The following is a 15,062-nucleotide window of genomic DNA, read 5'->3' on the forward strand; positions in this document are numbered from 1 at the left end:
CAAGAGGTTTTTGGTCCAATGTCTCCTTTTCCAGGTAGAGAAACTAAGGCCAATCTTGCATAAAGATTTTGATTGTTTCTGTTTTATTCACGGCCTCATCCCTGTTGCTAAAACAATGCTTGGCACATAGTAGGCATTTGTAAACATTTGTAGAATGAATGACTGAGTGAATGTGGTTTCTAAGGGGTTTAACATTGCCACAGCAAACAGGCCTATCCAGAGCCTCTTCTCTCCAAACCCTCCCTTCACAAATGATATAACCCCCCCCCCCACCCCGGGTCAGAGAAAAGTGGCTTGTCCACAGTCAGGGATATACCTTATGTGCCACACAGGTTCACACAGACACAACATTGAATGTTTCCCAACACCCAGACACAAACACCCACAGGCCTCACTTTAGCGCCAAGGACAGAACCCACTCAGTCACCCAGACATTTGTGTGGGGGAGGGAGGGTGGTAGGATCCTTGGCAGCCTCAAGGGCAGGAAACACACCACAGCTAAACAAACCCAGAAAATTCACGAAGACATGACCTGCCACCAGCCCTGCCCATCTGGCCTGCACACCCACTCCCCACTTCCCTGCTCAACAGCTTTCGCGGGGCTCCTGGCTGACGCAGACCCAGCTTCATCGGTCCTTTCAGCTCAGACACCCAACAGAGATCTGGTGTCAAGGTCTCAAATTCTAGGAGCATGAACCCGTGTTGGCCAGCTGGGGCTGGGAGCCGCCCTCACCCAAGGGCCACGGCCCACGACCCAGGACTGTGGGAGCAGACCCTGAGAATGGGGGCGTGGTGACTTCTCTAAGAGGAATGTTGCAGGCGGAGTAAGTGATACCTCAGAGCAGTCACCTGGTGCAATCCCGTCCCATCCCCCCTCTTCCCAGACAAGAAGTCTTGACTCTCTCCCATGATGGAGCCCTCACTACCCACACAGCACAATGTCGCCCATTGTCCCGTATTACTCATGATTGATCGAGGGCTCTTAAGTCATCCCTTCCCTTGAATTAGCCATGGCTCATTTGCTCATGTTTGTGGCTACAGCCTTGACATAAGTATATGTCAAGGCTATTCCCTTACTCAGCTTCTGGGCTGCTAGAAACCATTTTGCTTTGTTTTTGTAGGACTCTAATTCCAAACTCCATAAAAGAGAGGGTCCGACTGGCTATCCTGCCACTTGTCAGGGCTACTCCTGTTGGCCAGGGCTGCCTCACTGGGTGTCAGCCAACCTATAGAATGGCTGTCCAAGGAGCAGGGCACCTCCCATTTCTGGACTGTGAATGTTGGGGTCCTTTTAGCTTTGGTTTTTGCAAACATTCTCTCTGCTTATGCTGATTTTCCTGTGGGCCTGCGCCAGTTCCGTGTGCTTCTACCCCACCCCAATTCTTTGTTCATTGTTTACAGAGGCTGATTCTTCTCCTTCCTGGCCTTTCCCCACCTTTTTCCTGCCGATGGCACATTTTGGGCACAGCCCTGCAAATTTCAATCAATGGCCCTGTATTGGTCATCTGGGGCAAGACTCTTTTGAACCTCAGTTTACGCATGTGTATATTGTGACCATTCATTTCCACTTCACTGGGTTATGAAGAGGATGAAAGCTCCCACATGTACACAGCGCCTTCCACCCAACTGCACGTGAAGCAAACTCAGTGTCTGTCCTGCCTGTTGGCTTCAGTCTTTATTTATTTTTATAGTTTTAAGATTTATTTATTTATGCATACAAGAGCTGGGGTGCAGGCCAGAGATGCAGGGGGTGAGAGGACACAGTGGGGAGCAGAACAGGCAGATCTACTGAAATACACTGCTGAGGGGAGCAGCAGGCAAGTCAAGAGAGGTCTGCTGTACCACGTGGATTGCTCCCTCGCCGGGGATCCAACTCGTGCTGCAGTGGCTGTTGATTGCTTCATAGTGCTGTGTCTTAAACCCCTTGCACCTCTAGGGAGGTCCCCAGCCTTTATTTAAAGCTGTCCGAAGGGCTGAGGGTGGAGTTGGATAAGGGGAGAAGAGGGAGGCCTGACGTTAAGCCTCAGCTGGACATCAAACTTGCTTGTGATGTTGGGAAAGTTTCTTTTCCTGTCTGGATCAGTTTCCCCACTCTTTCTCTGGTGAATCCTCTCACCCCCTGCGCCTCTGGCCTACACCCCAGCTCTGTCATGCATGAATAAAATAAATCTTGAAAAAAATCAATTAAAATTTAAAATCCATTCACTCCGTGTCACGAGCTCCTTTCGAGTGTTTGATCCACCATGTGGTAGTGCACAACACTGACGGGACCCAAATCTTCACAGACTGGTAGGTTCCACTTCCTGTTGCTAGGCATTCTCGAAATCCAGCTGCTATGCCATGTCACATGCACACACAAAGAGACCACGTGCAAGTGTTCTGACCAACAGTCCCGGTTGAGACCCCACTGGACAGACATGTACACACGAAACCTCTAGATCACACTACTCCATTCACGATCTGATCGCAATCACATGAAAAGCTCCAAGAACCAACCTCTTGTGAACTAGGTTGACCCCCAGAACCATGAGAAATAATAATGAAATGACACTGTTATTAGCCACTGAGTTTTGGTTGATTCATTTTGCAACAGCAGTCTCCCTGGAATAGGAGACAAGCCCTGAACCCCAGCCCGCTGGGGTAGAACAGGAGAGGCAAATTTTCACGAACTCTGAAAGCACAGAATCCTCAACACCCTGTTATCCATGGAGAATGACAAGGGTGCCGTGTGGATGAACTTGGCGTGAGATCCAGTTTCTGCTGTGATCTTGAGAGGCTGGCCCAGACGCTTTCCACAGAGAAGAGAGAAAGGTATCAATGATAATTTTGAAGTTTCTATCTTGGGCAACTCTCCTCAGTGACAGCATAAGCTGAGATTGGGAGGAGAGGAAGAGCAGGTTTGGAGGAAGATGATGAAACCAGTTCTGGACACGCAGTTGCATTTGCAATGTGTCTTCTGTAAATGTCAGGAGCTGATGACTGACAAAAAAAGAAATTCTTGATGGGGAAAAGCTTCATGCTCCTGAAGCAAAAATTTGAGGAGTATGAACCCCAACATTCATTTGTAAATACCCAATTCGCTCATTTTGTAATGCTTTCAGGGAGGTATTGTTATGCAGAAGAGCACAGATTCTGTATTCAACGCTCTGTTCTGTCTCTAACAAGCTACTTGGCCTTTGGCAGTTGACATTTTTCTGTGCCTCAGTTTCCTTGACTCTGAATGGTGATGACAGCAACACCTACTTTACTGTGGATATTAAGAGTGAGTGTGCTTATGGCCAAGTCTTAGAACAGTGCTTGGATCATAAATCCATATCGTTGCTGCTTGCAAGTCATCTATAGTCAACAAATGATTTTTGAGCACCTGCTGTTTGCAGGACCCCATGCTTCACTGAGATTATAGCAGTGAACCAGACACAGGCCCTGCCCCCTGGAATTGAATCTGAGGCCTTATTCAGCACCTTATGTTCCCTCAAATTTTCTTTCTTCTGTTTTCCCCCATTTGAGCTACAGAAAGACGCCAGTAACCTCATCCCTATTTGACTAAGGGGAAAACTGAGATCCTTGGGGAAGAACTGACATCCTCTTTGCACAGTGCCTCAGCTGGCATCACAAACTTTCGAGTGCCTTCATCAGACACTATGACATGAGTGGTCCGGAGGTCCCCGGTCTCCCGTCGGCTCTCAATACTTCCCTGCCTGGAATCCCTCCAGCAAATGGTCCTTAACGAGGACCGTTTCTTGCCCTTGAATGGGGATCCCTGTGGCCCTCTCTGGGTAGAGGTTCTGTGGGCCTGAGTTCCCTGAACTCTGCTCTGCTGCCCTCTCCCTGCTTACACTCCTAGGTGGGTGTTTTTCCAAACAAAACCCCACCCCACATCATCTTCATGGATGCCTGGAATTCCACCACTCATGATTCATTCTTGCAGGTTGAGTAACTAACTGCTCCCAGGAACATCTTTTAAAAAATCTGGAATTCCTTTGGAGTAAGCTAACACCTCAGAGATCTGAGAACTGGTCTTTGAGATGTCGCCTTCCTTCCTTTTAAGGAAGCTCCAGTCTAGAAAAAGTGACAAGGACACAAGGACCCAAGGCAATCAGTGGCAGTAGGACCAGAGAGGAGGGACATGGGACACTTCCATGTGTCTCCTGCTAATCTGCAGCCCGCACAGAGCTTCCTCCCACCCCCATCCCGGCCCATCCCCAGGCTCACAGATTCAGGCTGTCTTCCTTCCTAAGGGAGGAGGGAGACGTGACCTGGTTTGGGCTACCATGACTCTGCCCTCTTCTGATCTCAGGGCCTGGGGCATATTTGGAGAACTTGGCTTGAAGGTACAACAGTATCCTCACTGGTCTCTGCTGCTCCGTCACTTCCCCCTGGTTTCTGGCCTTTCTGAGTCTTGTTCCTCCTTCCATTCAATGGCAGCCCCAGACCTTCTCAAAAGAAAAGTTGGTTTCTTTTGCTTGTTTCTAGAGAACTCAACTAAATATATCCACTTCACAGATGAGGAGAATGAAGGTGGAGAGGAGATGAGCAATGAGAAGTAGCGCCGGGCCCAGGGACCCTGCCTCCCGGCCCAGGCCTCTGCCTCACACCACCTTGCTGACTCAGAGATTGGGACCCCAGGAGGAAAGTAGAGAAGAGGGTGAGTGAACAGGCCTGAGCACAAAGAGCATGGTGGTTAATGGAGAGGGTTTGGAGTCAGACAGGTCTGAGTGTGAATCCCACTTACTATTATGTGACCTCAAACAATTTGTCATTTCATCTCAGAGTCTCCCTACCCTCTGCTGTCACATAAGCAGACTGGGATCTTTATAGACACAGATCTTCAGGAACACAGTTGGTGAGGAGAGTACTGGGTGGATATTTGCCTTCACCCTTGGCTGGGCCCCTGTGCAGTGAACAGCCTGGACAACTGTACATGACAGTCCTATGGGTAGATACTCCCTGCCTTCTAGGGTTGTTAAGGGGACTCAATGAGAAAGTGTATATAAAGTTCTAAGCACTGCGCCCGACACTAGTAGGTGCTCAATAAACAGTAGCTGTGACACCATCACCACAGACTCAATTTGCAAGGTCGCTGGCAGTCTGTAGTGAAACTGCCAAATCCTCAGCTCCTCCCTTTCTCACCACCCACCCCCAAACCTCATAACCTTTCCTGAATGGCCTTAGTGCCCTGTCTCTTCCTCCAGGGCTCTGTAAGTTTGGCTGAGCCACCGGGGAACAGAACTCTGGCCTTGTCTATGGCTTTCAGTTTGGCAAAGGCCCCAGATATGCCAGGACCCAGCTAGCAAGTCCTTCCTGCTCCAAGATCCTAAAGGTTCCAGCTGTGAACTGTGCCCTCCAGCCTCTTCCCTCAGGCAGATGAAAATCAGAATGCAGTTTTTCTTCACGCCAGTAGGAGTAGGCTCAGCACCCCCTAGTGCAGCCCAAGCACTCTCAGGCCTCCTCCCTCCTCTCCAGACAGGCCCAAGCAGCCAGAGACAGAATGGTTGGGCCCAGAGCCTCTGGGAGAGCCACGTGTGCCAGTCCAGGGACTGCCAGCTCTCAGGCTGATCTCACAATGGCTCCTTTCACCAGGGAGAGGACTTGGTGGGCTGGAGCCCAAAGGGTGATGTCCCAGGCCCCAGGGTTATGGGGTGGGATCTCAGAAACTAGGGAAGGGACTGCTGGAGCTGGGAGAGGTGACAGTGCCCAGCCTCTGCCACCACCACTACCTGATGTTGGGGTGACCACTCCACAATTGGGCCCCCAAGAGATAGATGCCCAGGGACCTGAGGGGGGGAGGGTAAGTGTGGGAGTAGATGGAAGGAAAGAGTTAGTCATGGGGTTCTAGGGGGAAGGGAGGCTGGGCCTTCTGCCCACACTCTCGTTGGCATCTATAAGCCCATAGCAAGGGGGTGACGTGGTCTTGGTCCTTGAAACAGGCCTTCCAGTAACAGCTGGGCATCTCCCTCTCCTCCCCAGGCCTCTGCCCCTCTGCAGGAGCTCTTAAAGGGACTTGTCTCTTCCTACAAATATCTCTGCCCCATCAGCTTCCTCTTCTTGACTCACAAATCTAACCTGAGCTGCTCTGTCCCTGAACTAAAGCCCTCAGTGGCTCCCCACTGCCAGAAGGACCATGACCTCTAGACTTGGATATGTGTCTTTAATCACCCAACACCCATTTCTTTCCCTTCTAGTCTATATATCCCTTCATGCCGGGGAAGCCCGCCTCCCCACGCTCGGTCCATGTGGTGTGCGGGGCCCAGGCCTAGGGAGAAGCATGGGACCCCGCCTGGCCAGTCAGAGAATCCCACCGCACCCCTGCACAGTGGGGTTCAGGTGTAGTCAGGTGACCCAAACTAGTTAGAGAGAAAACTCCAGAACCTGCATTCAAACATTTGGAGTTCTGAGCCCCTTCCACTGGGCTCAGAACTGGGAGGATTCAGCTGGAGCCGCCTCCATGGGGGCTCGCCCCTGGGTGAGGCCACGCCTGGGAGAAGCAGAGAGGTGGGAAGCCAAGTCCCGCTGGCATCGCTCTCGGTCCCGTTGTCCCTAGATCAGATAAACTCAATTTCTCCCTTTCTTGAGTCAATACATTTCCTTTTCATGGAAGCCACTTGGGGTTGTGTTTTCTGTCTCTTAGGCCTCAGGAGTCCCGGCCGGTCAGAGGCCCTCCTATGCCAGGCTCAAGCATCCCCACAGCCCACCTGTCTTGCTCTGGACATAGGGAACTTGTCACCCTCCCAACTTCCCTGCTCCCTGTGACCCTGCTGGCCCTCTGCCTGGGGTGCACTCACATCTCCCACCCCCCAGAACTGGCTCTTTGCTCCCATCCTCTCAGTATCCGTGCGACTGGCCTGCACATCCGTCTCTACCACCAAGTTGTTGAGCTGCTTGAGGACGAGAAGTGTGTGTGATTTTTTCTTTTCTTGGTGCTCAGTGCCTGACCTGACCTATATTAGGTGCTCAGGAGGTGCTTGTGGGTGCTCTAAATCTCCAGGTGAATCAGGCTGAGTGGGCCCAGGCACTGTAGGGCTGGGCCCTGCCTCCGGCGTGACCGTTGGTGCCATTCCCATCCCACCTCTGTGCACCTGTCCCCTGAATATCCATCTCCCTTCAATCTCAAAACCTACTTGTGCATCAAAGAGCCCGAGGCCCTTAACACGTGGTGAGAGGGCTGCTTCGCAGCCCAGGAGATGACTCTTCCCAGGGAATCCTGTGATGGGGGAGAATTACAGAACTTTCTTGAGCCTCAGTTTCCTTAAGATGACAAACACATAGCACTCTGCGCTGGGCATTGTTCTAAGTGCTTTACATGTCCTAGAACTTCTAGTTCTTTTATTCATCCAGTTATTGTTATTATTAATATTATCTTCATTCTAGAGACTAGGAAACTGAGGCCCAGAGAGGCTGAGGTTGCCTGAGGCCACGACTAGGAAGCAGCAGTGGGCTTGGAACTGAGTTATCCTGGCTCTAGAGCCAAGGCTCTTAATTCTCTACTGCCCAGCCCTTTGCAAAAGGAAGGCATTGCTAGAACCTGCTTCATAAGGTCATTGCAAAGTTCAGCCTTCACATGTGGTATGTGGAGGAGCAGACTGGACTCCACTGCTGTGTTCTCAACCTGGTGGAGTCCAGTCTTCTCAAAGGATGCTGGGGCTCCAGCAAGGCTGCATGAGTGGGGTTGTGGCTGTGGGCAGCCCCCACTCGGCTCTGGCTACATGACAGGGCTCTCCCTGCTTGGCATGGGACTCTGCACGTAATGCTTGTTTGTCCGCCTGGCCCATGGTCTCTGCATTCGCTGCACATGCTCCCTGGAGCCAGGAAGGCATGCAGGTGAACAGTATGGGCCCAAGGCATTAAGAGGGCATTAAGCTGGGCATGAAGAGGCCTGGGTTGATAGGATAAGCAAGCTTCTAGAAACCCCAGCTCTGTCACTGCCTTGTTGTGAGAAGTGGACAAATCGCCTGGCGGTTTCGCCTGCAAGAAGAATGTTCTTATTTGGTATTGTTTGGTAAGTTATTTTTTGGGTCTGAGAATGCTCATTTTTTTTTCCATATAAACTAATAGTAATAGAGCTCATAGATCCAAAAAATAACCTAGCACATGAAACCAAATGGGAACATTCTACTTTCATTTTTTTTAGATGGGGTACAGGCCAGAGGTGCGGGGGGGTGAGAGGATTCACCAGGGACAGAGTGGGGAGCAGATCACAGGAAAAGCCTGTAATCTGCCTGGGCCTCAACCCCTTCATCTGTGAAATGGAGACAGTGAGGGTTGTTTTATCTGATGGCCTGAGGATGAAGGAGGATGATGGATTTTGTGGGTCCTCAATAAATGATAGTAATTAGTCTCATTCTGCTGTTTGCTTGTTGAGCGAGCTGGTGTTCAGTCCCAGCCCTATGACCTCAAGCAAGTTGCTTAATCTCTCTGTGGTCAGCGCCTCACTTGTCAGCTGGGGACAATGACAAAATAATAACAAAACAACTATGTGTCTAGTGTCGCAAAAATGCTCCATAAGTTTTAGCGCTTGTTGTTCTCATCTTCCAGCTGTGAGATCTTGGGCAACATCCTGTCTCTCCCCAGGCCTCAGTTTCCCATTTGTTCAGTAAAGTTCAGACTTGACTGTAAGTGCCATTTGTTTGTAGATTCCCAGGCTCAGCTGCCCACTCCAGTGTCCAGCTGGAGAGAGGCCAGAAGCCCTTGCTCCAAGGACAGCTGCTGTGTCCTTATTCTCATTCACCACTTTGTCCCCGGAACCTGGCCTGGACCTGGCTCATGGTGGGCCCTCACTAAAAGTTTCCCGAATTCGTGTTATTCATGAAACACACACCCACTTAGTGCATATATGGAACAGGCACTCCCGTGGGTGTTTGATAGATATAGACGCATTTATTCCTTGAAATCTTGGAGAGAAAGGCTGCTTTATCTTACAGATGAAGTAAGTGAGGCAGAGTGAAGGTCATGTGCCTGGGATTCAAACCAGGCCCTCTGGCTCCAGGCATACTCCTCTGAACTTCTCTGACCCTGCCCCCTCTGTTCAGGAGTTGGGGGGCTCCGGGACCCACCCGCCCACTGGTATCCATTACTCATCTTCTGGGATGGGATTCTCCCACCCTGGGGGGAGCAGTGGGGGCCGACTGTGGGGTGTGGGGAATGGAGCCCTGGGCCCAGCCTCTTGGGGGCAGCCTGCCAACACCTGCCATACCTCCAAGTCCAGAAAACGGCCTGGGTGCAGCTCACATCCTGCTGCTCTTCCGGAGCTGGAGGAGAGGACAGGAAAGAGCCGGGAGGCCTGGCTTTGGTGCTGATTCATCTGGAGGTGGAGTGAGCAGCCAGCCCGGGAAGGGCGAGGAGCCTGTTCGATTCATTCTTCCTTCCTTGGATACTCACTGGAATTGTCTGGAGCCAGAGGCCTGAATCCACCCAACCTGAGTCTGAAGGTGACTCCTGAGGGAAGAGAAATACGCCAGACAAAGCCTGGTCATGGCGTCCTTCTAGAAGATGAAGGTATTTGCACTGCAGAGCTATGGATGGCTGCCCAGTGTGTGAAAGGCATGATCCTGTCCCTGACCAGGCCTGAGTCCTGGGGCCTGGAGTGGGATGGGGATGGCTCCTATAAGGAAGTCAGGAGAGACTTGAGCGTGAAAGCCATGGGAAGTGATGAGAGCAGAGAAATGGAGGCTGAAGGAAGAAGCAGCAGCCTAGAGGCCTGCCTAGGGTTCCTGGGGTGGAAATGTTCGCTGGACTTTTAAGAAGACTAGTTACTGCAGTGGGTGGTGGTGGCTCTTCCCACAGTCACCACCACCCTTCCAGGCCCCTTGCCACAGCCCACCTGGAGTGTAAATTGGGAGAGAGGGAGGACGGGATGATGTTCCTGGGGGGGCACTGGGAGTGTGGGTGGAACACATGGGACACTGGAGGTGTCTGGAGATGGGGGATTCAGTGGCTGCAGCCCTGGGGTGACATGCTCGGCTGCCTGCAAACACTTCGTGCCCTGGGCTCACCAGGCAGGCACTGGGGTTGAGTCACATGGTCAGGATGGCGGAACGTACATTATTGGTGGGACTGTCAACTGGTGCAGCCACTTTGGAAAATGGTCTGGACTTGCCTAAAAAAAAGCTAAAAAGGGAAATACCTCACGACTTAGCAATCTACTCACAGAACATGAAAGCAGCAACTCAAAAAAATTGCATGCCCCACAATGTTTACTGCAGCATTTTTTACAATAACTTGGACATCACTGACAGAGGGTTGGATCAAGAAGACGTGGTCTAGCCACACAGTGGAATACTCTTTAACTCTAAGGGTAGATGAATGCTGCCATTTCGAGAGATGGGAGGAACGCAAGGGTGATTACTCAAAAGCAAGTAAGCCAGAAAGGCAAAGACAAATATTGGATGGTTTCACACATATGAGTAATGTAAGGAAACAAAATGGATGAATGGAGAAAGCAAAATAATTATAAATTAATGGATATTGATAAGCACACTGTGGTTTCTGAGGTTAAGAACAAACAAGGAGAGTAAAAGGTCAAGGGGTAGAGGGATATTGTTGGGGGGGGGAATGGAAAAGCTAGGTGTAGAAGTATGAAAAAATAATATGGATCCTTGATTTTCTCATCTTAAAAAGAAAAAGACTGCAGATTGGATGATGTGGGTTTTTTCAACACCTATTGCATGCTGGGCACTGATATAAATACCATAAGTGAATTATTCTTACTATAACCCTATGAAGCCAGTGCTGTTTTCAGATGAGGAAATTGAGGACGAGGGAGATTGAACTCAAATGACACAGTAAGTGACAGAGCTATGAAAACCCAAAATTCATTCAGCTGAATCCTGAACATGTGTTATTAACAATGACACAGATCACATCTACCTCCTAAGGTAGTTGTGTTGAATAAATTCAAGCATGTAAAGAACAGCACCTGGCACATAGTACGTGCTCAATAAAGTCAATGTGGGCTCCTATGGCCCAGTGAAGCTATGAACAGCTGAGGCTATTGGCTGGAACAGTAAAGGATTTTATTGTTTCACCAGTAGCCCCAGGGCATTTCTGGCCTTGGGTCTGATGGAATCAGTGGTTCAATGCTGGCCTGAGGACCCAGGGACTTTCTGTCTGTTGCTCTGCATATTGGCTTTGGTCCAAGGACCGAGGAAGAACAACCCTTTGGAGGGCAAGTTGGTTACCAGCAACACCTGACACACATTTTCTCTTCTGTTTCCCTTGCAAGAGAAAGGCTGTGCCCCAGGCCAAGCGGGAGAAGGTCTTCCCTTTGGTCTGATTGGCCAAGCTGGGTCATGTGGCCACCCCTCCACCAAGACAATGCCTCTGCTGCCTCCATCCTGGAGCTGAGAGGGACTGGCCTTCTCAGAATAGGGGGGTTGACGCAGGAGGGTTCTGTTGGGAAGGCATGAGGGGGTGTGGATGGAACTTCAAAGAACTGGTGACTCTCATCAGCTGGAGGTCCTGGGGGTAGCAGGGTCTTGGTTGTACAAATAATTTCAGTCCAGTGTGCTCACCGAGAGGCCATGCCTGATCCAGGCGAGGAAGACGTTTATTTGGATTGAGGGTGGAGGTGTGTTCGTGGGAGGATCCCTGGAGTCTTCGCCTCTGAATCCTGAAATATGAGAAAGATTTCCTCAGCCGGGAAAGCCTGGGAAGAAGGTCAGAGGGTACAGTATGAGCAAAGATCTGTGGGCTTGAGGGAAGCAGGGGCTTGTGGGCAGGGTGGGGGTGCGGAGTGTGGGGCAGGGCCCTCAGAAGTCAGGACGCCTCTCCACCCGCCTCTAGGCTGGGAGGACAAGTTAACTTTTTTTCAGGTGCTTCAAGGGCATTGAATCCTCTTAACAGCTCAAAGGGAAGTTCTGTTACTCCCCCATTTTACAGATGGGGAACGTGAGCTACAGAAAAATTAAATCATTTGTCCGAAGTCACCCAGAGGTAAGGGCAGAGCTGGGCTGCGAATCCAGGCAGGCTAACCCCAAAGCCAGTGCTTTCTGTGGGCCCCTTACCTCCCACAGGAGAACACCCAGCCCAGTGTGGGGAGGAGAGGGAGAGCCCCATCAAGCCAGTGCGTCATCCTGTGAGTCACTGCAGCTGGTGGTGACAGCAGCTGGGGGGACCTGCATCTGGCAGACAAAGGCTGGAAACTGGGTGTTGTCTCCCGTGGGCAGGGAGGTGACCCCTCCTCAGGCCTAAAAGTCAGGGAAAACAGGGGGGACCAGAGTCCAAAGATCTTGCTTCATAGGGCTTGAGTTCTCTACATCTGTTTTTTCATTTGAAGTAATAATAATTCTCATTATTCCAAATATCATGCCATTAGGAGGGGGCAGATGGAACACGGAGAAGAATGCAAAGCCGCTCTTTAGCATGTCATTCAAAGGTTATTTGTTTTTCTTATTAGAACAGCCAGCCTGGGTTGAAAATGTTAGCAGCGGTTGCCTTTACAGCTTAGCTTTTTGTTCTCTTCTATTTTGGATTTTTTATTTTTTTCCAGAGTTCTGTACAATGAATATATTTTACTTTTAATGGACCCCCCCCCAGAACATTTAAATTCCTCATTAAAATTCCTCCTGAGGATATATCTACATAAACTATGCATATATGCATAGAATGTCTTTGGAAGGCAACCCAGGAAAATGATTAAGTGCAGAGGCCTGGGGGGAGGGGAGATGAGGGAGGGGGCTGCCTTTGTGTTGCTGGAGTTATTATTTATTCATCTTACTGTATAATTACCTAACCTTGAATGAAGGACAGCCAGCCCCAAGCCCCACACCCCTCCAGGGCCTCAATGTTCCCTTGCTTGAAATTCATCTCAGCACCCCATCAGCCTCCTACCTCAAACCTCCCCCAGCCATTTGCAGTTCTGGTTCTTTATGAGACACCCTTCTCCTGGGTCTGTCTGGAAGGTTCACTAGCTGAGGAGTTTCCCAGCCCAAAGTGGCCACTTGGCCGCTTGGGGAGAAAAGCAGCAAAGATGCTTCTCTGGGCGCTGACCCCACTTTGCTGCTCTTCCCACATGCTTACACTGAGGTTTCTCTCCCCATTCAGGCTGGAGGACTCTGGACCCAGGTACAAATTAAAAAATTCTCCAAACATTCTTTTCAAAAATATCAGATGGGGGGGGGGGCCTCTCTGGTGGCACAAAGGGTTAAGACACAACCCATGAAGCTCTCCGCAGCCTCTGTAGCACGAGTTCGAGCCCTGGCCAGGAAGATACCCACATGGTGCAGCAGACCTCTGCAGACTCGCCTGCTGCTCCCCTCAGCAGTGTATTTCAGTGAATGTGCTTGTTCTGTTCCCCTCTTTGTCTCTGGTGAATCCTCTCACCCCCCACACCTCTGGCCTGTGCCCCAGCTCTTGTATGCATAAATAAATCTTTAAAAAAATATATCAGATGGCTTCACTTATAGGTGGAATATAGGGAAACCGAATAAATAGGCAGGAAAAAGACAAAACTTGCAAGCTGACCATAGATCTGAGGCATCTAGCAGGGGAGCAGGAGGAAGAGGGGTCAACACAGGGTAGGGAAGAGCACAAGGGGCTGTGGTGACTAAGGGCGTGAGAGATGTGGTAGGGGGAGAATTATGGGAACTGCACCTGAAGGGGGAATCAAATATTGTACAAAAATGAACAACAGTGTAAGAAAAAAAATTATTGTCAAATAAATAAAATGATCTATCCAAACCAGCAAACATTTCCCCCCTTCCCTCCCTTATTTCCTTCTTTCCTTTCTAATTCCCTCCCTCTTTTCTTTTTGCTTTTTTTGGTCAATAAACATTTCTTGAGCATTTGCAAAGCACATGACTAATACTCCCCCGGGGGAAGCTAAAGTACTTTCTAATCATTATTTCCTTTAATCCTTATGATGAGGGTTGGAGTTAAGCACTTGCAGGATCCCCTTTTCACAGGTGGTGAATTTTCTGTTCCCTTCCTGTGTTTGATTTTTTTCATCATACAATCCGTAGCAATTATGGCCTCCGGGTATGTTATGGTTTAGTTGTCTGTGGCAGCGCCTGGTTCCCAGCTAGAACAGAAGGTCTTTGAGAGCAGAGCCTCTGTTTCTTGGTGTGTTCACAAGGCCGGGGACAGAGGCCGGCACATAGCAGGTGCTAAGTTTATACCTTTTAAGCAAACATGTCTCCAGAAAACCTCCCTTGATTCCCGTCCACCTCAGGCTCTGATGGATGCCCTCCCTGTGGCTCTCATAGCACATGGGAATTACGTGTTTTTCCCCTGGTCCAGCAATTATCAGGCTTCGTTGGTCTCGCTTCTTAAAATTGTGGTTTCTTGGTCAGCTGGTGAAGGCAAAGAGCAGGGCCTGTGGTTAATAATAATAATATTGAACATTTGTTGAGTATTTAGCAGAGCCAGCTCTTTACACAAAGTGTCCCATTCAGTAGTTACCACGAGCCTAAGAGGAAGCATCTTGGCCCCACTTACAGAGGAGGAAACTGAGGATGATGAAGAAGCTTGTGCAGGCCTCTTGCCTGTGTGAGGCAGTCTGTTGGCACTGGGGTCCTTACGCACCACACATGCTGCTTTTTCAGAAGTGGCTGGTCAGGTGTGTCCTGTTCATTTATACAGAATGGGGCGCACCTGACCAGCCACTTCTGAATGCCTCCTGACAAGCAGGAAACAGGAAAGGCTGACTCCCAGTCTCACTGAACACAGTTGGGGGGGCAGGGGGAGGTGCTGGATAGAGGGAAGGGCTGGGAGTGCGGCTTCCTCCCTCACTCTGCAGCGTGGGTCCTCGAGGTGCAGAACCCCTGGCCGTTCCCCCTTGGAAGGCAGTGGTGAGTAGGCCTGCAGGTGTCCCATCTGGCCTACCTGAGGTCCAGCATCCCTGCCAGGCTCTTGGCCCATGATGATGAGCTAAGAAAGCCAAGGTGCCTGTAGGGTAAGGTAAAAGTATCATGCTTTTCTGCTCTCCCGCCATCAGGATAGATGACAGAACCCTGTGGTCCTGAATGCATGCCTGATGGCGGGCACCTGGAGTCGGGTGTGGGCAGAGGTAGATGGGATTCACCTGGGCTAAGACTGGGCTTTTAAGGGCGGCATCATGGGGACGCCAG

This window comes from Talpa europaea (genome assembly GCF_964194135.1).
Source record: "Talpa europaea genome assembly, chromosome: 9".
Taxonomy (NCBI): Eukaryota; Metazoa; Chordata; class Mammalia; order Eulipotyphla; family Talpidae; genus Talpa; species Talpa europaea.